Source organism: Grampus griseus, assembly GCF_964374135.1.
Source record: "Grampus griseus genome assembly, chromosome: 14".
Taxonomy (NCBI): Eukaryota; Metazoa; Chordata; class Mammalia; order Artiodactyla; family Delphinidae; genus Grampus; species Grampus griseus.
In genome coordinates this window covers 42,125,147-42,150,181 of record NC_139008.1, presented here as the reverse complement: position 1 = coordinate 42,150,181, position 25,035 = coordinate 42,125,147, and the positions used below count along the sequence as shown (strand labels likewise).

Below are 25,035 nucleotides of genomic sequence, written 5' to 3'. Positions count from 1 at the left end.
CCCTAGATTTGAATTTTGAAAAACACTGAATAACCTAACACATCCTAACATGGGTGTCTCCTTGCACTGATTCATTTATCAAACAAATAGTCAGTGTGGACTCAGAATCTGCCCAGCCCAGTGCCGGGCTCGAGATCCACGGGGAGCAGGCAGGCACGGTCCTGGCCCCGCGCTACCCTGAGAAGAGAGGCAGACTAATCAAGTTCCAGGGCAACTGGGGAACGGGGCTGAGATGGCCAGGGAGAGAGCTGGTGGCCGAGCTGGGGGGATGCGAGCGGCTCTGTCCCCCAGGAAGCAGGGGCGGGTCCCAGGCGGAGGGCACAAGAGCAAACACAGGGACTCAGAGTGTTCTCAAGTGGTCAGCCGTAGGAGTGAGCTTCCAGCAGAGATGGTCTTCTGAGCGGGACCAGGGGAGCTGAGGGGACCCTAACTTTCACCTCATGGCCACCTTGAAAGTTCACATCCTAGGACAGATCACTGCCACCTGACGCCAGGGGAAGAGGTCAAGAGTGGGTGTAGGGTCCACTACCCCAAGCCCCTGCAAGCCCTCTCAAGGGCTGAGAAGATCAGTGATACCTGGGACACCCCTGAAACCATGGCTGGCTGTATAACCTCTGGGTCCCAGTGCAGATTGAAAATGTGGGGTCCTTTATTCAAAAAGCAGGGAAAGTGCCTTTAAAGATGCTAAAATAGAAAGCTTTTTCCATTCTCCTGCAGTTTTTCTCTGACTTGTCATGGTGTTTTTTAATTTGCTATTTATTATCAGTTTAAGTAAAGAAATACAAAAAATTTAGATTATTAGCATTAATTTTATCATTCTTTATATTGTGCAGTGCCAGTTTAATATGCAAATATAAAAGCATTTAACTCATGTATGAAGTCACCCGTTCGTACTTCATAACTTGTATGTGGATATATTTTGTTTTGACTAGGACGGTGGAAACACGGCACAAAACACGGCAAAAACTGGTTTTATTTCACTCTCCCTATGCTCTAAAACTTACCCTCAGTTTACGGATGAGTCAGGAAGGACTGACCGGAAAGGGAACCACGGTGCCATTTTCCCCTTTCCTTCTATGTCATCATTCTTAGAGTAAATTGTTGGCTAATACAGGGAAGTAACACAGCTGAGGACACACAGCGTTCCTTGGCTGTTCACGTTTCTTAGGACACCGTAGCCGCCTTTCTGCGTTCACTGCAAGTTCTGGTTCAGATGGGGAGCGTGGCCTCCCCAGGGAGCCAGCCCCCCACCCCAGCTAGCAACTGATACTCAACTGCCTTCATATACTGTCCACTGAGATTCAGTTCTGTATAATATTTAACTACTTCTATATCAACTTTGTTCAGTAATGTTCAAGAAAATACGATGTTTGTTATTAAGCTGAGGACTGGGGGTGTTGTTGGAACAAATTTGCCTTTTGGAGATCTTTTCTCAAACAGTAACTCCAGCTTAAAGTCAGTATCAGAGGAGTTCTCGTTTGGGGTACCCTCGGCTAAGTGATCACACAGTTGCAAGTGTGTGTTGAAGGCTCATAGGAGACTGAAAAATACCATTGTCTTATGTGATTCAAAAAGAAAGTGAAGGTGGTAGGGATGTTTGGAAAGCGCCCTCAGTGACGTCTCAGCCGGGCCCCTGTGCCTCCCAGGTCCCTGGTCACCTCCTCCATGGGGGCTTCCTAGTCACCCACTCCGGGGGCCAAGTCCAGTCCAACGAGTGGAGCCTTCATCTTGCGGCCCCCGCCCTCCCGAGCGATGAGGGCCAGCTCACCTGCCATCAGCTTTCGCTGCCCACCGTGGGCAATCAGAGGGCCCAGGCCTGTGTCTGGAGGGCTTGGATGGGGAACTTGCTACACGTGGTGTGTACAGGTCCCAAGCCAACTCAAGATTCCAAAATCAGACCATGGACCGCTGAGAGAGGTTTCCAGAACCATCGGGCCAGGGCTCCATGCTCCTGCTTGGAGAGCTTGTATCACAAGAGGTTGCCATGGCCCGCAGTGTGCCCATTAGGAGAGGTTCTCCCAGAACCACACAGATGGTGGCCTTTGAAAGTGCACGTCCCCTCCGGGGACACAGTGGTCTCAATGACGTCCCCCGCTTCCTCCCTGGAACTGTCTTCATTGATGGGGAGGACCCAGCTGCCTCAAGAAGGTAGTTGGCCTCCACTCTTTCGCAGGTGAAAGTTAGTTTCATTTTCAATTAGCAGATAGACTTGATGATTCCAGAGCATCTCTCTTAGACTCATGACTTCTTTGTATCTTTGCTCAGTTGTGTTCTCAATTTACACACTTTCAAAAGTGGCCCCTCTTCCTAAAGCTGACACCATCCTGTTTCTTCCCTCTCCCCTGGACTTTTGGTTCTTTCTCCTGGGAAGACCTTATGTTCCTCCATGTGTCTTCACACACTTAAGTGTAGGAGAAGGACTCTGACGCAACAGCACAGAGCGAGTTACGCATCTGTCAGCATTTACTGTGCTCTTCCACATGCCGGGCACTGTCCTGGCCGCCCAGAATAGGAACATGAACACGATATTCCAAGTGAGGAGACGGCATTTGCTCGGACCAAGCTCTGGGAGAACGCATCATGTTTGAGAACCACGGATGCTTCTGTACGGCAGCGTGTGGGACAGACACGCAGACACGCACACAAACACACACGTGTATACGCATATGCACGCATACACACAAACACATGTGCATACAATACACACGCATACACACAAACACACGTGCATATGCATACACACGCGCACGTGCGTACTCATACACACAAGCACACGTGTGCACGCGCGCACAACAAAACACACGTGTATGCGCCTGCACGGGCACACACGTGTGTATGCGCATGCACACATATACGCATGCGTGCGCGCACACATACGCACATGCATGCACGCACGCATGTACACATATATACACACACGTGCACATGCACACACACTCCTGGGAAAGATCGAGGTGATGAAGGCATTGCAGGGGCAGTAGAAGGGTCCTGAGGAGAAGTGAGGGCCTGGTCTGTGGCCTCATCAGGGGAGGATGGGCGCCTCCACCAGGCAGGTGGACTGATTGGGGTGGGGTCTGCTAGATGTGCGGATGTGGGGGACAATGGGAAGAGGATTAAGGCCAGACTCCCTGGAGCATCACCTTTGAAGAGGAGGCTTGGGAGGAGGGGGAGAGAGAGAGGTCTGTGGAGGAAAAGGAGAGAACAGTTTTCCAGAAAATCAAGGCGTAGGGAAGGGGAGGGCGGTCACCTCGGCAGGGCAGTCAGGCAGGACGCGTGTCCCCGAGGGGCTCAGCCATGGCTGGTACCCGAGTGCCCAGTCTTCACCTGGAGAACTGGGTAAAACAGGACCCAGAGCAGAATCACTTCAGGAAAGAGGCAAAAACATACCAGATAACAGCAGTACCTCCGAGGAAGAAGATGCTCCCGGGTGGGGTCAGAGTGCCGGGGATGGAGAATGCGCCGGGTGGGGAGTGGCAGTCCACGTGGGGCGTGCGCCGAGCTGCCCGAAGGTAAACCAGAGCTGTGATAGGGAGTTCGGCTACTCGATACCGGCTCCAAGGTACATCCTAATAAAGGCAGCAAGCGTTTGATAAATTCTTGGCTATCAGACCCTCTCTCAGAAGACAGAGGAAAACTTTCTGTGGGATAGAAAAGGGGGAGGCCCCAGGCGAGCAGCCAGTGGAGCCGCAGGGCGTGCGGTCTGCGGAACATCGGGTTAAGAGGGTCGCTCCGAGCGGTGCTGCGTGAGGCCCTCACCGTGGACCCCATCCCACTTGTCCTCCAGCTTCTTCCTCTGGGAGGTGGCAGAAAAGTGTCACTGTGTATCAGTTAAAACTCAAAGTACTGAGAACACAATAATAATAATAATAATAAACCAGATTGGCCCCTGCAAGTAACCATACCCCAGGTTGTAGAACAAATTTACAACAGCGATCTCAGAACCATAAGAACTGTTTCATCAGAAGTCATGTAAATTAAGGAGGCACCCAGAACTGAAAACAGGAAAAGATTTTCCTTGTTTTCAAATAGAATTAAGGGTGAATTTTGGAATGTTGCCTGGGTCCCTTGTAAAACTGTTAGACTTGATAAATATTAAATAGCTTGTGAGCCTTAAGAAAAGAATGAGTTCACATAGAATAAAGTCTCTCAAACACACTCATGGTGTTTGATAAGATCACTATTTTCAGAGATTAGAGAAAGCTTGTAAATATAAATCTTAATTTTGGTAAAACACAAGATAAAGTATCATAATCAGCTGGCAGATGGGAGAGGGTTTGGGCCCCTGGGAGCTGGGTGACTTCACTGCAGCCAAACCTAAATGCATTCATTCACAGACACCGATCAACTGGGGCCCGCGCCTCTGGTCCCGTGTGGGCCAAGGCTTGGCTCAAACCCTCTTCCATCTAGCAACTTTCACAAAGGTCTAGAGCACCTGTTTATCAAAATAAATACCATTTTTAAGGAGAGCTGAGAGGGCTAACTACCTTGACCCAAGGCAAAACCAGAAATGAGATTATCCCAACAGACGAGACTTCCAGGCCCAAACCAACCAGATGAGACCAAGGCCGTAGCCTGAAGAGCCACACCTTGGGTTTAGCTGGGTCCCTACATGCCGAGGGCGCTCAGCGTGGCAGCAGGCGGTGTCTGCAACAAACACCCGAGGATCGCGGTGGAGCATAGATTGGAGATGAGGGACGCGACCAGGAGGGGCAAAGGCACGGTCCCTGTGCCCCTACAGCCTCGAGTCACGTCTTAAACGGGGTGCCACTCCAGGCCCACATCATAAGAGAGCCCCACCCACCTGCAGCAGGTACAGAGGGGCCTTACAGCTCAGGGAACCCATAAAACCAGGAAGGTGTGGTCTCAGGAGCTTCGGGGGTTCAAAGAGGAGACAAGACTGCAGAATGGGGAGCAGTGAACAGACACAGCCGGGAATCAGGTTTTAGCTCAATGTCAAAACAAACATGCAAAACCAGAGCCCACAAACGAGCTGCCTGCAGGCTGAATCCAGCCCCCAGATGGGTTTCCTTTAAGCTGTGCTGGCCTCCAGCATTGCTCATAAAAATTGAGTTTGTCAGCCACGTCGAAATCTAGATTTCTGATATTTCTTGAAGAGTCAGAACCTCTGACCCCACTAGGCCTCCTTTGCTGTTGGCAACAAAGGCAGCAGTCAGCCTCCTGACCCGCTGGCCATGGGCCCCCCCTGTTCACCACAGCCCCCTGGACCACGGCTCCCCGGCGCTGGGGTCCGGAGCCCCAGCTGGTCCCCCTCGGAGGGAGAGGAGGTGGTTAGTGGGCCACGCAGGGGGAATAGTGCCCGGTCCTGGGTGAGAGCCCAGTAAGTGTCACCGCAGTTGTTACTGTCACGCTGCCAGCCTGGCGCCCGTAAATATCAGAGTTTCAGACCTCTGTTGTAAAATGTGGAAGCGCCCATCTGTGGAGTTAGGTCTCGGAAGTACTTTTCAGCATCGCAGGTGCTCAGATGAAGGCTGGAGACCGCTCCGCCCTCCCAAGTGTAGAAGGTGCCCCCTGGGCAGGGGGGGGGGAGGGGGGGTGCTGCCTCCACCCTTGGGGCCTGGGAACCAGGCCTGTGAGAAGCACGTGTTTGTGCAGGGGAAGCTTCAAGGAGGGAGAGGAAGACACCACTTTGCTTTAACGTTTTTGCTGCAGATTTGTGACTTATCACTGTTAGACAAAAAGCCATCCCTTCAGGAAAAGTCAGCGTAAATCTAACAATCTGTGCAGAAAGCAGGCTGCAGCTTTGCTTCTCACTCAGATCCGTGGCTAGGCTGCCCCATCTCATCCCATCCTTTGCGGGGGTTGCTCCTCCCTACTGCAGGGCCTTTGGGCATGGGACTGCCCCCCAGGATTCCCCTCCTGGCCACGCTGGTGGCCTCCGCCCCCAGCGGCTGCCCCCGGGTCTCTGCTGTGACCCAGTTGCTTCCCCTCCCACAGCCGTGCACGCCCTCCACGCGCTCCCTGCCAGACCCGGCCGCCTCCTGCCTCTTCTCTCTCCTGATTGTTCCAGAAGCTCCCCATCCTGTTGCTGTCCCTCCCACGTATTCCTGCTAGGACATTATGAATATGTATGTGTGTGAAGGGAGAGACAGAGGGAAAGAGATTGATTTGGTTTAAAAACAACAACAAGGACTTCCCTAGTGGCGCAGTGGTTAAGAATCCACCTGCCAATGCAGGGGACACAGGTTCTATCCCTGGTCTTGGAAGATCCCACATGCCGCGGAGCAGCTAAGCCCGTGCGCCTAGAGCCTACCAGCCACAGCTGCTGAGCCCACATGCCACAACTAATGAGCCCACATGCCACAACTACTGAAGCCCGCTCACCTAGAACCCGTGCTCCACAACAAGAGAAGCCACCACGATGAGGAGCCTGCACACCGCAGCAAAGAGCAAGCCCCCGCTCGCCACAACTAGAGAAAGTCTGTGCACGGCAATGAAGACCCAACGTAGCCAAAAAATAATTAATTAATTAATTAAAAAAACATTTTGGAAAGCAGAAGGCAAAAACAACTCATATTTGGTAAAACTGCATTTTTTTTTCAAAATTGAAAACCTTTATTATCCAAGAAATATAGCTCTACAAACAGAGTATGTATCTCTTTATGTATAGATAGATACATTTTTAAGTCCTTTTTGCTCATTTTTGAGTGTTTAGTTTACAGCCGGATCCCCAACACTTGGAACAGCGTGCCTGGCACATAGTAGGTGCTCAATGCACAGTTCCTGAGTGAATCTCGTTGGCAAAAACACATAGATGGTAGTAGTCAAGAGAAAAACACGTTAGCATTTTTACTGAAAAATTGGATTTTGTGTGTATTTTTCTTTATGTTGAACGATAGAGTATTTGGGGCATCTTGCTTTTCTTTTGCGTTCTAAATAATAATGCTTCCATCACCACCCCAAAAAGTTATTGAAGGACGTTTAGGTGGAAATCCCGACAATTAGAATGACGACTTCATTCATATTTGATTTTTCAATTAATAGAATTTTATTGAGAGCCATGAAATGTAAGTGACGGCTATTCAGTAATCCCACATTCTTAGAGCTGTAAGTTTGGTTAGTTAGAGGGAGAGATGGATTCAAACAGTGTTAAGGTCAGAGAACGGCAGCTGGGAAGGAAGTAGGAAGGAAAGGAGGAAAGGCACAGTCAGGAAAGCCCGGGTCTCCGGGGAGGGGAGTGGCCCTTCAGTCTGGAGACCTTAAATAACACAGGCCTCAGAGTCTGTTTCTAAATCCTAGCGACAGGGACGTAGTCGTAGGGTTGTTGTGAGCCCTGGGGAAGCCCTTGCAGTCCAGCCTCAGCCACTGGCCAGGCCGCGTGGGCAAGGCTGTCAGTTGAAGTCACTTGTTGGGGAGTCTGCAAACTCTGGTTACAGCTGCGTGTGTCAGTAGCTTTAAGGGAAGTGTAATCAGCCAGAGAGATTAATTTGCATCTCAATTAGAAAAGAGTCGGGAGGAAGCACTAGGGTCTGGTGCTGGAAGGTTGTGGAAGAAATCTCACCAAGCACAAAAGCCTGGCCGCCTGTCCTCCAGCTGAGTGGAGGACAATATTGAGTTGCGTTTCCATAGGGACCAGAAGCCTGCTGGGCCCCGCAACAACCTCGGTTTGCACCGTAATCATTTGGTCATGATGACACAAATTCCACTGTTGTTCCCAAATACATTTTGCTATTAGAAAGATGTTAGAAAAGTGGAAATGGTCATCCTGGCAAAAGCAGGCGAGAAGGTATTTGCTGACCCCTACCCACCTTTTTTCATAGTGCCGCTAGGATTTCTGGGCATTTCACATTTATTAATGTCGGAATATCCAAAGAGCGAAAGGTCATTCCATAGATGACGAGGTTTCCTTAGCATCCGGATGGTTATTTTGGGACTGGCACAGTTTCAAGGGAGCCATTATTCCTGATTCTGCCACACTCTTCAGCAGTAGGCAAACAAGAGTATGAATTTTAAAATGCAGGTGAGGAAGAAATATGGACTCTTCTTGCCATGGAGCATGGAAAAAATTTTGGCCGTTACAGGTCTTTTTATAATCCTAGCAAAACAATAAGAGGTATCCCTAACCTTAACTGTAAAGAGCACAAAGTGGTATTAATTTAAAATTTTTCCTTCATGTATTATCCAGTAGTCATTTTCATAGCCTTTGATATCTGTACCTTTCAGAGAAGGTCTCCTGGGTCTCAGAATTCTGTGCTTGAGCTCGGTGAGAGCTGAGCCCGCCTGAGCCATCTAACACGTCAAGTCCCTCTGCCAGAACCAGGGGGCTCACCCTTGGCGTTTTGGGAGGAAGACTATTTATTTTTTTAATTAAAAAAATTTTTTTGGCCTCACCATGCAGCATCTGGGATCTTAGTACCCCGACCAGGGATCGAACCCATACTCCCTGCACTGGAAGTGCAGAGTCTTAACCACTGGACCTCCAGGGAAGTCCCTGGAGGAAGACTTTTATTTCTAGTCAATCTTGTTCTCTCTCAAATAGTTAATTCATTGGTTTCAGCTTCAAAGTGAGAAAACAACAGAGTGAGAAAAAACTGAATCCGACATTATAAACTGTTGCATCCAAACTGAACTTCTTAAAAAATCAGGGTTTTAATTTCATCCTCCCATCTTGGAGAGGGGAAGACAGGAGCTTCCTAAGGACAGTCTCTTCCAGTGCCCGCAGACTGAAATAATACATCACGGCGAGACATCAGAACCTCTTAATCCAACATTAATCAGATTTCAGTTTACTAATTATCGGTCCCATTTTAAAAGGAACATCATGCCATAAACAGCATCCCAGAACGTTAAGTTGACTCTGCAGTTGTAAGCAATATATTCGAAAGTGAGACTTTCTGTTATTTACATCTCCACAAAGGATAATAACACATGTCTTGTTATAATAAGAGATGGAGCAAAGCCGAAGAAGGACAGAGCAGCAAGTCCAAATGGTGACCCCTTCTGGGCCCGTCTGCCTTAGTGTCTGCAGTGAGGTCCCAGCAGGTTGCAGCGCTGGAGTAATTTGCAACACACTCCAGTAAATTTTTTAATCAAAGGGGGATAGTCCTTTGGTAATCTGTGGGTGAGAACAACCTAAATGCCATCATGTTAGCCTTGAAACGGTGTCCTTTCTAGTTCACTCTGTGGAATGAGTACTTTGTTTTGTTTTTTTAAAATAAATAAATAAATAAATTTATTTATTTATGTCTGCATTGCGTCCCCATTGCTGTGCACGGGCTTCCTCTGGTTGCCGCAAACAGGGGCTACTCTTCATTGCAGTGTGCAAGCTTCTCGTTGTGGTGGCTTCTCTTGTTACGGAGCACGGGCTCTAGGCACGCGGGCTTCAGTAGTTGTGGCACACGGGCTTCAGTAGTTGTGGCCTGTGGGCTCAGTAGTTGTGGCTCGCAGGCTCTAGAGCACAGGCTCAGTAGTTGTGGCGCACGGGCTTAGTTGCTCCGCGGCATGTGGGATCTTCCCAGACCAGGGATTGAACCCGTGTCCTCAGCATTGGTGGGCAGATTCTTAACCACTGCGCCACCGGGAAAGTCCCTAAAATGAGTACTTTGAATGCTGTGCTTCGAATGTTTCTGGGGTCCTGTGCTTTGAAAGCCTTTTGACTTTATTCCCTGAGGCTTGACAGAGACCCCTGGGGCCAGTGGGGGGAGGTGGAAGCTCTGAGGATCAGCGCCAGTGCCTGCACCACTCCCTCCTCCACCGTGATCATGATGGACTCTGTGTTGTATTTTGCACATGCCTTTAACTTGAGAAATACACAGCTGCCTCAGTTCAAAACGCCACAGTATTTTAACGTGACACCTCCATGGACATTGCTCGTTATTACTTACAGACACACGTCTCGTATCACAGATGTCCAAATGACCTTCTCATCATTTTCATCAGAATCACAAAAATGAAACTGTACAGTATTTAGTGGTTTATGATATTTTTCTTTCTTCAGCTTATTTCTTCTAATGCTTCATTCCAGTCTCTGAGCTTCCTAATTCAGTCATAGGATGTAAAAGGGCACCAAACGTGCCCCTCTGCTGTGTCCACCCGTTTAAACTCTCCAGTGCAAAGCTTTCGTCCTTAATCCATCCGTGATCGATGTAGAGGCTGCCTCCTAAAAAACGGGGTCTGCTAGTCATCTTAAGCCAGCCCTTAAGATGCCAAGTCCCTTTGGTTCTGCCTTCATTTGCCTATGAAGTGGGATGTGAGTCTATGGGCACATCCTGGCTTGGAGGCAGCTGTGAGCCTGGAAGTGCAGGCTCATACCTCCACAAAGGGAAGCAGGCCTGAGCGCTGATGGGATTCTGAATTTATAAGCAGAGTTCCAGAACTCCCCCAGGGCCTACTTTTCAAAGGCAAATTAGTATGTTTGCAACTTGATCCCTGGGCAACTTTTGACAGTTGTTCTAAGAATAATAAAACAGATGGACAGAATAGATTTTGGGGTCTCCATCCAAACTGCCATCCTCAGTGGAATTTAAAGGAGGCAAAGACTCGATGGGAGCCTCTGCCACTCACCATTGTGTTCTGCCTTCGACACCCGAGAACCAGAACTTTCTCCCAGAAGGTGACAGTCGTCATCATGCTGTTCCTCCTGAGGAGAGTTCAGCTTGGCTGGGAGAAAATAAGTAGGATGTGTGTTTCCTTCACATTTTTAAAATGATAGGAACTGAACTGAGATAAATTGAATTCTTACTCCCAAGAAATCAATATGAGGTTTTAATATGAGGAAGAAATGGAAATTCGTTTTAAGTTTAAGGAATATTTTCAGAGGATTTTTGACCCCTTTAAGTAAAGGAGAGCCTCTTTCGAATGTCTTGGAAATACTGTCTACTCATTAGTTTGGGAAAATAGAATTTACGCCTCTCTGACAGGATAAACATTCTCTGCATATAACCACATATGTGCACATCAGAAGTCTACATCAGAAAACAGCATTTAAATTATCTTAATGAAGAAAACAGATTATTTCTGTGTTTTTGTGCTATAACTTTGTCCCCCAAATGCTTATATATTTGTGCATAAACACCGCACATAAACTGCTCTACCTTTTGTGGAATTTCAGACTTCTCTAACTGTTGGTTTTAGCTCAGATCAGGATGGGATGTGCTTTCCTTTTAATTTATTGGCTTCCTCTGAGATAAACGTCCATCCTCTTCAATCACTCCTTTTCCTGGATTCATTTGCCCCAAGTATTGCACTTTTGGCCGTCAAGAGTACACAGGGTGGCAGATCAGCTGTGATTTGGGGGGTCCCCAAGCTGCTTGAGCGACCGACCATGAGGTACACGTACTGGGGTCCCCCAATTTCCTCGGTGGGTTTGTCATTAGACCAATTGTTTAACCAAAGTTCCACTGATGACAGCTCAGTAGGAGAGTAAACTTTTTTTTTTTTTGAGAAGACACATTTAAAACCTGTTGCTAGCTCTCGTGTTGGACAGTATCCCTGAGCATCACAGTGGACCCTCCCGGTCAAGTCTTGATTCTGACTAAGAAGCTTTCTTTCGGGGACATTCTCTTCCCTCCTCAGCAGCGATGTTCCTACCAGGGCCAGGTGTATTGTCAAGTGCGTCTTTTTGATGTAGTGCTCAAACTAGCAGGTGATGCCTGGGGGCTGGCCTCACACAGACCCCGGGATTCGGTTTCAGTGGAAAGTTCTTTGGCTTTTAACAAGTATCTTTACCTCGATCAGTTTCCTTATCTGTAAAATGAGGGTAGTAATTCCTCACAGACAGATTATCGTAAGGATGTATGGAATGAAGTATATATAAAATGAATCAATCCACAAAACATAACCCCAGTCCGGCTGCCTCACCCCACCCCGGGTTGGGTGTCCTCATCACTCATCTCTCCCTGGGCTGGTGCCACAGCCAGTCCCTGTCTCCCTGGAAAACTCACCAGCAGCCAGAGTTTTCCTCTGAAATAGAAATGAGAGCGTGTCACAGTTCAGGAGCCTCCAATTACTTCCCCCTTTTCCCTGAGGTAACAGCTAAGGCTGTAGTGCCAAGCACAGCCTCCTGACTGTGTCTGGCTTCTGCCCCGCGTCTGCCCCGGTCTGCACTCGGCCAGCCTGCTAAAATGTGGGTCAGACCACAGTGGCGGCCCTGCCCACACTCTCCAGGGGCTCCGCCTCACTCAGAGTCAAGGCCAGAGTCCTCCCGCGAGGCCTGAGTGCCCAGTGCCCTGGGCCGAGAACGCTGTTCTCTAGATGTCCACTGGCTCAGCCTCCCCGTGTGCCAGGACCTCCTCCACTTGTGCACACACCTCCACCCCCCCCACCCCCGCTCACCTGCACCCTATTTACTATGTAAATTTACTAATTCACTTTACTTATTTGGACGTGAGGGCAGGGGTTTTGTCTTTTGTGTTCACTGAAGCTTCCGAGGGTTGAAATATCCAACCTCAGGGACCTCGAGGGCACCAGTGGGGCGCAGGCCAGGACGCCACCCATGCGGGCACTCTCCAGGTGAATACCAGCCCTGGGTGTGGCCTCTCCACCTGTCACAGCATCCACATTTTGTTCCGTAAATAATTGTTGAATGCATAAATTCAGTCCCTTGTCATCACAGAAAAGGTTGCCAAATTTAGAACATTTGTCTTTCCATCAAAAAGAAAGATGAGTAATTCATCTTTGTGTTCAAGAGCTTTTATAAGAACTTTCCTGGGAGATAAAGATCAAACCATCACATGGTACGAAAGATTTGCATCTCCTGCCCTGCCTCCACACACTAGATGGGAGGGGTGATACTCTGTAAGAATAAAATTCAAAACTTCGGGGGCTTCGGTCCCGTGGTTAGGACTCCGCACTTCCACTGCAGCGGGCGTGGGTTCGACCCCTGGTCGGAAAACTAAGATCCCGCATGCCGTGCAGCATGGCCAAAAAAAAAAAAAAAAAAAAATTCAAAACTTCAGCATGGAGGGTCGTGTGAACCTCGATACAGCCCCGTGTGGTGAATGAGGGAGCCGGGCTCAGCCCCGCCCAGCTCACCCTCAGGACCGGTCCTGACCCGGTCGACTGCAGATGACAGGGCAGGAAGAGTGCCTCACTCAGGACGTGTGTTAAATCTCAGTGAAGCTGAATTTCCTTATCAATTTTAGATCAAAATGTTTTAATTTTAGCAGAATTTTAGAGTTTTAATACAAGTCCTAGCCCGTCCTCTCGCTTTGGAGGCCTGCGGGATAAAGTCAGGTCACCTGCTGAGGCTTGAAAGGGTGGTAGTGGAGGGGAACTGGCGCGTCCGCCGGCCTGGCTGGGCTCAGCTGGGTGGTTCGCACACGGGCCTGGTGCCTGCGCTGGACCAGCTGCGGGCCGGCCAGGCGTCCTCGCTCTCTGGCAACCTCCCCACTTGGCAAGCTGGGATCGCCTCACAGCAAAGTGACCTCCCAGCAACCAGACTGAACACATGGCTGCCCAGGGCTCCCAGAGACCCAGGCAGGGGAAGGCACAAGGTTTTTCACCATCTAACTTTGGAAGTCCCAGAGCTGTTGGCCAAGGCAGGTCCCCAGGCCAGCCCAGACTCAAGGGAGGAGGGTCAAATGCCGAGGGCAGCAGTAGCCTGCCATGCAGGGAGGGGGGCGGCCAGCGGGCACCCCCTCCTGGCTTCCACAGAAAGTGTGGTCTGACCACCTGGGCCAGGGCGCGTCCTGATGCACCTGCCCCCCACGCTGGGCAAAGACCACATCTTCCTGGTCTTTTAGTCTCCAGCATCCGACCTGATAAGAACTCAGGAGGTGTTAGATCAATTAAAATCTGAAATGCAAACACTTTAAGGAATTTCTAATAGGGGAAAGTGGACTCTAGTACCATCTATTTCATGACACTCGATGTCTTTATGCTGACAAGGAGGAAATGACTTATAATGGATCCCAAAGAGAGATAAATGATTATAAATGACCTCTTGATCCAAAGAATTTAATCATGAAAGCAATAAAACTGAGTTCACTCTGCTTTCCTGTCCACAGAAACACACATTTAAAGGGTTCATTTTGTTCTTAGCATAATTTCTTTGGGTTCCTTATTTTCATTTTAATCTGCTCTCATTAATCCTTTATTTAATTTTATATTGCCTCCAAGAATCACGAGTTGTGAAGTACTTCATAATTTTACTTGACTTTTTTAGATAATTTTATGTGTTTATGCCTGTGGACGTTTGTCTTCACAAAAATATTTTGAAAGCCGTTTATATCATTGAGATGCCCTTAAGGAGAATGTCAGTTTGGGCCAATTTTTAAATGCTCTGCTCTAAATGGGGGGAGAGATCCACCTGGAGTGCGGAAGAGGTTTTTGTGTTTTCTAATAAGAGTTGTCCTCCTGGCTTTGGCGAACCTCTCAGACGTTGGAGGGATATTCTCGAGGAACGTGCACATTGCTCTCACAGCTTCTGGACGTGGCCTCTGGCAGTTCTCTGTGGCCCTGGTCTGTCTGCCTTGAAGGAATGCACAAATGCCCATCCTAGGCTTCCGTTGCCATGTTTTTTATAAATCCCAAGATTTTACTTGGCATCCTCGGCTTCTCTGAGAGGCACTGTGACAGCCGACACGAGAGGAGGTGGCCCCAGGCCCTGGCGTTTGGCCCGGCTCCCCGCACCCCCCCTCCGTGTGCCCCGATGCACACAGCACAGGAACCCTTCCAGGTGCTGTGAAGGAGCGCTGACCTTTGTCTGGAAGCGCAGCCCCGGGCTGCGCCGGTCAATACCGGAGCCGTCTGCTCTGCCGCTCACCTTCCTTGTGCACAGCGAGACCCTTCTGCGAGAGGGTCGATAGCTCTAATAAGAGGCAGCCTGCGGAAGGTCATGCGAGGAGGCGCTCAGGTGATGGTCCTGGGACTGTGGAGGCCACAGCTTGTGGCTCAGATTCACAGCATCCTTCCTAGGACCACATTCCACGTGGCATGTGCGCTCCGTACACGCTCGCCCATGGATCTGCATTCCGCTGAAGCTTATCAAGGTCGTGGGCTGCTGGGGGCATGTGTATGTGAATTTCAGACACACATTTCGCCCCCTTCCCAAACTCTGCCAGCTCTTTCTCTGCTGCTCTGGATCATAACTGCATCCTGGACTGTGTTGTCTGGTCCTGAGCCTTGTGCTGTAATTATTTGTATCGTGGGTATTTTTTTTTTTCTTTTTTGTTTTCCTTTGAAAAACACAGCTAAAGATTTTCTTTTCTTTTCTTTTCTTTTTTTTTTAATTTTGACTGTGTTGGGTCTTCGTTGCTGCACGCGGGCCTTCTCTAGTTACGGCAAGCGGGGGCTACTGTTCGTTGCAGTGCGCGGGCTTCTCATTACAGTGGCTTTTCTCGTTGTGCAGCACAGGCTCTAGGCGCATGGGCTTCAGTAGTTGTGGCACGTGGGCTCAGTAGTTGTGGCTGGCGGGCTCTAGAGCGCAGGCTCAGTAGTTGTGGCTCACGGGCTTAGTTGCTCCGCAGCATGCGGGATCTTCCCAGACCAGGGCTCAAACCCGTGTCCCCTGCATTGGCAGGCAGATTCTTAACCACTGCGCCACCAGGAAAGCCCTCTGGGTATTTTTTAAACGTTAAAGTTTTCTTTTTTTAATCTTTAAAATCCCAGTGAGTGAAGAGCATTCGTATTCCAGCAACTGCTTTCCCACAAAAGATCATTAGAAGATAATGAACACTGTGTGTCACTCCCATCTCTGAATGGCTGTGACCAAGAGAAAATCTGAGGGTTGAAGGCCCGGCTCTTCCAGGACCACTGATGCCTCAGGAGCCCCCGCCAGGGGACTGGCTGTTGACCTGCTGCTGACTGTGCATCCTCCGGAAGCAGCGGGAAGTCAGAAAGAGCCCCTTCCAGCCCTCACTTCCATATCTAGTTATCCTGATTTTGTCTGTGGAGTTCTGGATGCTACAGAAATTAAGGGCTGGATGTAAAGACAGCAAATAGACGGGAGATAACGAATTTGAACCAGGTACAGCACTGGCTGCTGTGCCAGCCCCGCCTTCGAGGAGTAGCCACGGTGGCGGGCAGAGCCCAGGGTCTCCTGCTGCTGCCACTCAGAGAGGACAGAGACTTCCTCCAGGAATGCAGCTTTCCAAATTAAAACATGCTTGAACTCATCAATGAGTTCCACACCGTATTTCACACAGAGTTCCCTAGGATATTTATCACTGTACTTCCTTAAATTTAACTCTCCTGGCGTGAATCCTTGTTTCAGTCTTTATAGCCTCTGAAACTCTGCGGCAGGTCTTGTCACAGATCTGCACGCCATGGGCAAACGCGTGCTTTCTATTTTTCAGAAAGTACCGACGTCACCTTGGGAGACCCCCTGAGCTGGCTGACTTGCAGGAAGACTCGGGGGAAACCAGGTTTGCTCTGAGTACCAGGCAGTTCCCTCATCGTATTTACACACCCCCAACCCTAGGAAATAGAGACGGAAGTGCATTTGCTGCTGGAGCTGATCTGTCCATTAAATGTCTTTTACTTAAGAGCTTTTAAAAAAAAAAAAATCTTGCTGAAAAAGTGATCAGCAGATTCTGAGCATCTCATTCACACTCCCAGGCCCCAAGTCTGAACATGACAAGTCTAAAACGCAGTTGTTTTCATCAGTTTACTCGTTCAACAAAATATCTGTTGGCCATTTCCTGTGCTCTTGCTGAAGGTCACAAGTGGAAGGCAGGGTACCAGGACCCACCCTCACGGCTCCTTGATGAGTGTGGAAAACATCAGGGAAGAGAGGGGTATAGCTTCCTAATGGCTCTGCCGGAATTCAGCCCGGAGCCCAAAGTGGAAGGCATCCCTAGGAGGGGCCCTGCACCTGGCATTTGGTGGGCAACTAGGAGTCAGGGGACTTGATCAAAGGAAGGAGTAAACGCCTCCAGCAGAACTGAGCTTTTAGGAAACCTGGAACCTTCAGGGAACTTAGTGGTCTGGGGACCCCACATGCCACTGGGAGCACATACCCACCCATCACCAGTCATCACACGGGGTCCCCAGGGCTCCACCCCTACTCCCCTCTTCACTGCCAACCCATCTTGCCGCGTCTGCCAGTTGCCTTCCAACCCCTGATAACGGGATGCGCTGCTGCATTAGACATCGGGAAAAACACAGCTAGGAGGGGAAGCAACTGCCGCCTTGGTTCCAGGAAGAGCTCCCCCGCCTTGCTCTGTCCCAGGCACTACCAACGTCACACATATGTACCATCATTTGGTCCTTACGGCAATGCTGTGCGGAAGGTACGGTTATCATCCTGCTTTAGCACGTTATGCAAACATAGTACAGTGTCTTACTTAGTAAAGTCTGTTACGTATCTGATTTTATTTGAAAATGTAGTTGAGGGCACCGAGGCCCAGAGAGGTTAACTAACACGCCCGAGGCCACGCAGTTGTGTTAGTGGTGAGCTAGGACCTGGACCCCACAGTGGCTGCCGCCACTCCCCGCGGTCCCTAAAGATGCCCGTGGAGTCATGCAGACATTTCAGTGCAACTTTGTAGAGCACGTCGGGTGCGCTGGGTGGATTTCTAAGCTGCGACTTACAACTGATTTTGATAAACCACAAACACCAGGATTACGTTTTAATGAGACTGAAGGCATGAGAGAGCAGACCCGCTCTCGAGGCTGTTGTGGAGACACAGGACGCCGCTGTCGCCCCTCTGAAGGCCGGCATTGTCGCCAGGCCAGGCTCATTAGCATCCGCGCGCGGCCGGCCGTGGAGCTGGCTGGCTTACCAGCTGTTCTGCTGCTCCGCACAATGTTGGATGTGTTCAGCTCACTGGGTCCCTGTCCTCGCTGCCGGAGGAGACAGCCTTTCCACTGGGGATACCCACGTGGCTGCCTGTCAGCGGTGGCACCGAATAAAGTAATAGGCCTTCGCATGGCATATGGTGTCTGGATTCGTACAAGATGCACAACTCTTCTGCTGCTAATGCACGATGACTCATAGCATTGCTAATTTTTCAGACAAAAGCTGACTTCCACACCCACGCTTTTAACCCCTGCGGCTAAAAAGTCTTCAGTTGCAAAGCTCTAGAAAGGTGGCTTCTGGACCGCTATGTAAAATGTGTTACACTTACTGAAAGCATCTGAATGTCTTGCTTTGCTTTGGGTTGAGGTTAATTTTATATTTCTGGACCTTTTTTTCTTTCCTCCAGAGAAAGGGAATTTTTAAGCTTAACTTTTGTTCCTTTCTCACAATGGAAGAGTCTAACAGTTTGGTTGATTGATTTTTTTTAAGCTGTTTATTAGAAAACCAGTCCGAAGGCACCATATTGGTAGAACACTAGAAACTGTTTCTAAATTAACTTTCTTGTTTAAAAGTTCCATAGAAACTACGGCCGATCCTGTATCGACCCTGTGTATGGAGCGTTCCACATTAGAATGTCTCTAAGTCACAAGAGAATGTTGGTTCTTTTGTCGAATATGGTGTTGCGGTCCCTAGGGTACAAAATGCCCAGCTCATTTAAATAATCAAATTCTACCAAAACAAATTTAGCTTGTAAGTTTACATTAGAACGGTTTTTCAAACTATCATATAAATATGTGGGGCTAGTCTAAAAAATGTTCCTACTAAATTATTTAGGATCAGTTGTGCTAATAGATGTCTAAATGTAATCTGAGATTTTATGTACTAAAATAAGGAAGTTATTTGCATTTATACAATCAGGACCCCCTTCGAATTCATGATCAAAATATTGGTTCTTTTACAAATAATCCTTCATGGAACATTTTATTTAAACATTTCAGAGTCAAGAATGGCCAACAGAAATGATTAGACAGTTTCTAATTATGGACTGAATCACTGAGTGTTTTGTAGTCAGTCTGGCACATGAGAGCTTTTGCAATCAGAATTTGGCGAATGCATGAATTTTTAAAGGAACTTCACCCTAGGAGGATAATACAGATTTTTTTTAATTGATTACTTTTTGCAACCCCAAAAGATTTCTTTGGGGGAGGGGACTGGAGACTCGTATTCTCTTTATTAATATTTCCTTTTGATTATATTTTGAAATCCAAAATTGGTGCTTTCTTTTCTACAGATGGGAATTCAGATGTGCATCTGACTTCCTACAAAAGGCATTCTGTTTTCAGAAAATGAAACAGAATATATAAACTTCCTAAATGTGCTTCGCTTTCTAGATCTTAGTATTTGATGTGGTTTTTCTAGCGTGTTTCTAGCATTCTTGCCCTCACCGTTGGAAATGAGCTGGTGTGTATTCTGTGAACCCAAAAATTCATTAGACACTTAAAATTCACCATGACAGTGAAATTAAAACTAAACAGGTACTGAAGTTTTAAAAATATTTCCCTTGAGTTTACCAAAGAAAGGATTTCCAGTTTTGTTTCTACTGCCTGGAGTTTGAGAGCTATGTTTGTCATTAATAGTGCCAGTACTTCAGTTTTTTTCCTGTTTCCACTCATTTTTATGAAATGTGGGTGCAATGCAATGGAATATGCAAATAATTGCATAGGCATAGAAACAGGGACACTGCTAAGACTGAACTGTTGGTCAGTAGTTTGTATCTGCAGGTGACCAATAAAACGTTCTCCCGTCAGCTGAGGGACCGGAAGCATATGCAGAACCAGAGGGCAGTTTGGGACGGCGGTAGGTAAAGTGCAGAAGCACAGCCTGATCAAAGGTGCATAAGATGAGGACCCCTGGCCCACTGCTCTGCTCTTAGTGACAGCCCTGCAGAATAGGGCCGTGTTCATCCAGCCACACAGATGGAGAGAGTGAAGCTGGAGATGCAGGAGTCTTGGCAAAGGCCCCACAGCCTGGGCAGGGCCAGGATGGGAGCCCAGACCAGCCTGGCTCTGAGGCCTCCCTGCTGTTTCTCAGTGGTCCACACTTTTGACCTAAGAACAAGAGGCCATCAAAATTATGTAGCTTTGATCTTCAAAAAATGAAAAATAGAACTACCGTATCATCTAGCAATTCTCCTTCTGGGAATACATCCAAAGGAAATAAAAGCCCTAACTCAAAAAGATACATGTACCCCCATGTTTATAGCAGCATTATTCACAACAGCCAAGGCATGGAAACAACCCAAGTGTCCATTGATGGATGAGTGGATAAAGAAGTGGTGGCATATCTGTATACACACACAGTGGAATGTTACTCAGCCTTTTTTTTAATATTTGTTTTAAATTTATTTTATTTATTTTATTTTGGCTGCGTTGGGTCTTCGTTGCTGCACGCGGGCTTTCTCTAGTTGCAGCGAGCGGGGGCTACTCTTTGCTGCGGTGCACAAGCTTCTCATTGCGGTGGCTTCTCTTGTTGCGGAGCACGGGCTCTAGGCGCGCGGGCTTCAGTAGTTGTGGCACGCAGGCTCAGTTATTGTGGCTCGTAGGCTCTAGAGCGCAGACTCAGTAGTTGTGGTGCACGGGCTTAGTTGCTCCGCAGCATGTGGGCTCTTCCTGGCCAGGGCTCAAACCCGTGTCCCCTGCGTTGGCAGGCAGATTCTTAACCACTGCGCCACCAGGGAAGTCCTACTCAGCCTTTTAAAAACAAAAAAATTCTACCATTTATGACAACACGGATGGACTTTGAAGGCATTATGCTAAGTGAAATAAGTTGGATAGAGAAAGACAAATACTATATGATCTCACTTTCAGGTGGAATCTTAAAAAAAAAAGAAAAAAAAACTCGTACAAAAAGAAATCAGACTTATTAACAAAGGCAGGGTGTGGGCGGAGGGGGAATTGGAGGAAGGTGGTCAAAGGAACAAACTTTCAGTTTTGAGATAATTAAGTTCCAGGGATGTAGTGTACAGCATGGTGACTATAGTTAAAAATATTATGTTGTATATTTGAAAGTTGCTAAGAGAGTAAATCTTAAAAGCTCTCATCACAAGGAGAAATTTTTTTCCTTTTTTCTTTTCCTTTTTTTCTTTTTCTTTTATCTATATAAAAAGATGGATGTTAGCTGGACCTTTGTGATAATCATTTCACAATACATGTAAATCAAACTGTCACACTGTGCCTTAAACTTGTGCCGTGATGTATACCAATTATTTCTCAGTAAAACTGGGGGGGAAAGTATATCGCTTTTAAAAAGCAAAGCAGTCCCACTAGTTTTAGCCTATTTCATCATTATGGTTAACGAGAGGTCTTAGCCCTTTAAATCTTGATTTTATGGAATAAAGATGACAACAAAACTATCATAAATTCGAATGGACCCATTCTGATACCATATGTACATCCCTTGAACCTAAGTACATGTGGCTTCCAAATTAAAAAGCAAAAAAAACATTAAGTGTACATATCCTCAATGACCTATCTCACAACAGAGTCTAGCTCAAAACAAGGACCTGATTGGCATGACTTATTGTGCTTTTGCCTTGATAAATGATTGAGAACACAGTTCTATCAAGGTGATATTGGGTCTTGCAACCAAGACATTTATTTCTATATGTTGACTCTATTTATATTCTACCTCTTTCCAAAATAGGTTTTAATTTGCAGTAAAGGTCATGTGTCCTGAGAAAGAGAAAATCAGCACCATGACATGGGGCATCCCAGTGGGGGCCGTGGTGACAGAAGCAGGGGTCCCCGTTAACTACTGTGACCTCTACAGCAGCACTATAATGTATAGTTTTCAGTTTCTGTTAATGAGATTATATTGTCTACATTGGAAAACATAATACTGTAGATCATTCTAAAGAAATATATTCTTAGTTTCAAAATGTTATGTTCCAGACAGTAACAATATATTTAGAGCAAATTTTTCCCATGAAAATAATTTCTATTCTACCCATGATTCCAACAAATATCTTTTGAATGATACACAAGTCCATGTGCAGCAAAGACTAATTAGGGCCCTAAAAGGAAAAAAAAAAGTTGAGAGTTTGACATAGCTGAAAAAGTAAAGAATTAATTAGTGATATGGAAAAAAGTATCATTAAAAAGATAATTTTAATGCCCACATTTTCTGGATAGCTGCTAGCCCAAGCACCTGACATTTTGCATCTGTGTTTTTCTGTAAAGATAAAAGGAAACTTGAGTGTCTCATTCTCAGTAATGCACTGAATATGTGACAGAAAGTGTTCTGTTCCCTTCATTGCCACGACCAGGCATTTTCGTAGTATTGCACCACTGTCATTTCGTGCTTAACCCTTTGTGGACCAGACTGCTTTCCTCAGCCTCCAGGGACAAGCTGGGCTGGAATGACCTCAGAGGTTTTGTGTATCAGATACTTGCGCTCACACTGGTCTTCTCGTTACCATGTTGCAGGACTTGTTGCCTGATAATCCGGCGCTTGGGCAGGCTTGTTTACTTGTGATTCCTATGTAATCATTCATTTTATGGAGCCTCATTAAGGACTACAAACCTCTGTCCCAATTTAGCGTCGTTGGAGCGTAGGTAGCATCCATCTGCTCCACCCGCACTGTTTAATTAATGAACTTCGTCACGTGCTCATTGCCTGTGAAAAGCTCTCTGTCTTCTCAGGTTGTTGAATGGGACCTACGTTCCAGGTTCCCCTGGTGAGATTCTAGAAAGCCCGCCGTGCTTGGTGCTGGCTGTGGACTCACTCACTTCTGTTGGTCTGGATTTGAAAGCACATTTACTTTTTCTTTCATTATATATTCATAAACCCAAAGGCAGATCGCTTTTTGAGTAAGTAAATTATTAATCAATTTGTATAGTTTCTTGCTCTTCGGTGAGAGTAAAAAAACACACATAAAAGCTCTATTTCCTTTCAGTGCAGTGAAAATATACTTGTTAGTTTGAGATTTCCCCTTCTGAGATTAAAGTTAGAGACATGCCCAAATACCAAAAATGACGATACTGTTTTCCAGTATCTCTGTTTTATGGAATTGCCTAAGAAACTTTGTAGCATAGATTTTATTAAAAGTAACAGAATAAAACCTGAATCCACTTCTTCTGGGAAAAAAAGAATCCACCTGCTAATGCAGGGGACACGGGTTCGAGCCCTGGTCCAGGAAGATCCCACATGCCGCGGAGCAACTAAGCCCGTGAGCCACAACTACTGAGCCTGCGCTCTAGAACCTGCGAGCCACAACTGCTGAAGCCCGTGCACCATAACTACTGAAGACCACGTGCCTAGAGCCCGTGCTCTGCAACAAGAGAAGCCACCACGATGAGAAGCCCACGCACTGCAACGAAGAGTAGTCCCTGCTCTCCGCAACTAGAGAAAGCCCACGTGCAGCAACGAAGACCAAACGCAGCCAAAAATAAAATAAATAAATTTATAAAAAAATAAAAAATTAAAACCATACCTGTGATTTGTGTGCCATTTCTTAAAGTCTATTTAATGTAGGGATTAAACTCCGTTCTACCCTGTCAAGAGCCCTCAAATCCTAGAATTTCTTTCCATCCTGAAATATGAGAGTCTCACATGCATACTGTATTCAGTTTTCTTCTTTACAGTATTAGCTCCTATTCCTATAATGGCAAAAAATATGTCTGAAGATTTATTTCTTCAAAAAAGCATTTTTACCTACCTCCACCAGAATTAGAGGGAAAACTATATTTGTGTTCTCACTTAATCATTATAAAGTTAATAAATTTGAAAATCAATGTTAAAGTTGTTCCAAACTAAGTACCCCTGTACATAAGCATAAAAGCAAAAGGGATTAAAGAGCTGCAAGAGTACATGGGACCAAGGCAGCTAGAACGGGAAACGCTCGCGTGTAGATGAAGTGGGATTATTATCCAGAAGGGGGCGCACTTGGCTCTCCCTCCCCCAGCGTCCGTTGAGCAACATGTGGTTGGGGGCATGGCACCCTCCTTGGCGATGTCCTTGACGGGGCTTGGGGTAGGCCCTGAGGCCCTGTCCACGTGACGACATCCAGAACCATCCCGCCTGGTCTCTCTAAAGGTACCTGGGAAAATAGCTGCATGATGACAAAGAGACAGGTTGCAAGGTGAGCTCCACACCTTATTTTAAATTGGGTTGAAATACATGAAATTGTTGACCTGTGACTTTTTTTGGCCTAGTGAAAAAAGGCATTGTCAAACAATTCGACCTGATTTTTTGATTCCCAAAACGTGTATTACACATGAACATCAACTCCATTAACTGTGCAGAGAATTCCGTGTGCGCGGGGGGCTGTGAGGAGGGTTTGACCGCCTGCCAGGACACCTCCCGGAGCCCAGGGCCGTGTCTGAGAGGCTGCTCGTTCCTGGAACCCCCAGTTGTTGAGGCAGCTACATCTTGAACCTTCTTGGTCTCTCTCTCTGAAACCATCATTTTCCTTTAACCTTCTATTTGTGTGGCTGGTTTTGGGGGGCCCTGTGCCCAATGAATGGTGTTTCATTATTGTTGTTGTATGCAGTGCCTCCAACCCTGTTGTGTGACAAGGGCTTTAAAAATCAGTTTACAGATGAAATACGTCTTCACCTGGGACACTTTCGAATGGCCTGCCGGGTTAGCGAACTCTCAAGACTGACAAAGACCCCGACAGCTAACCCCCTTCTGGTGCGGGGCAGTAGATAGTCCTCCTTCATTTACCAGCCCATAAAATGGGGACTCAAACCACCTGTATATCATTGCCATCAAAATTGTAAAGGGAAAAAAGTACCTCTGCTTTATACGCAATTTTTAGTAAAAATATTAAAAATCTACGAGTGAGATCATTAAAATACTATGCCTGCCAGTCAGCTGGGAGACCAGTTTAAGTGGATTTTGAATCATGGCAAATGGCCCATCGAACCAAAGTCCAGCAGAACCGTGGCAGCCAGAGGGCTCCAGAGCAGGATTCAGCCCCAGAGTGAGCAGTTGAGCACAGCCAGCCCAGCTGATCGGTGACTTGTTACTCCAGGGAGGTTACCCAGTGTTCCCAACCCCATCCTGGCCCAGGCGTTTTGAAGTCCCAGGACCTATAAGTCCAGTCTAATAAGTCACGTTATCATTTATACATAAAACCATCGGGCACTGTGACATGTTTGGCCTCTGCACTGTACCCATGGCAGCCCACGTCAGCTGCTTTCTGTGTCACCTGGGGCACAACGCAGCCTTGCTCCTTGCTGCATGAATTCAGGTAGTTTCCACAGTGGTCTTGTGACCTCACGGCGCTGTAACTGTCGATGCCGCTGCTCTCCCTTCTCTCTCCCCTCCCTCCT

General features: G+C 47.3%; 1 protein-coding gene across 2 annotated transcripts in view; it reads left to right on the top strand.

The window, feature by feature from the left end:
- RALGAPA2 (Ral GTPase activating protein catalytic subunit alpha 2) overlaps positions 1 to 25,035 on the top strand; it is a 281,459-nt gene that overhangs the window by 207,534 nt on the left and 48,890 nt on the right. The gene's annotated exons all lie outside the window — the stretch shown is intronic.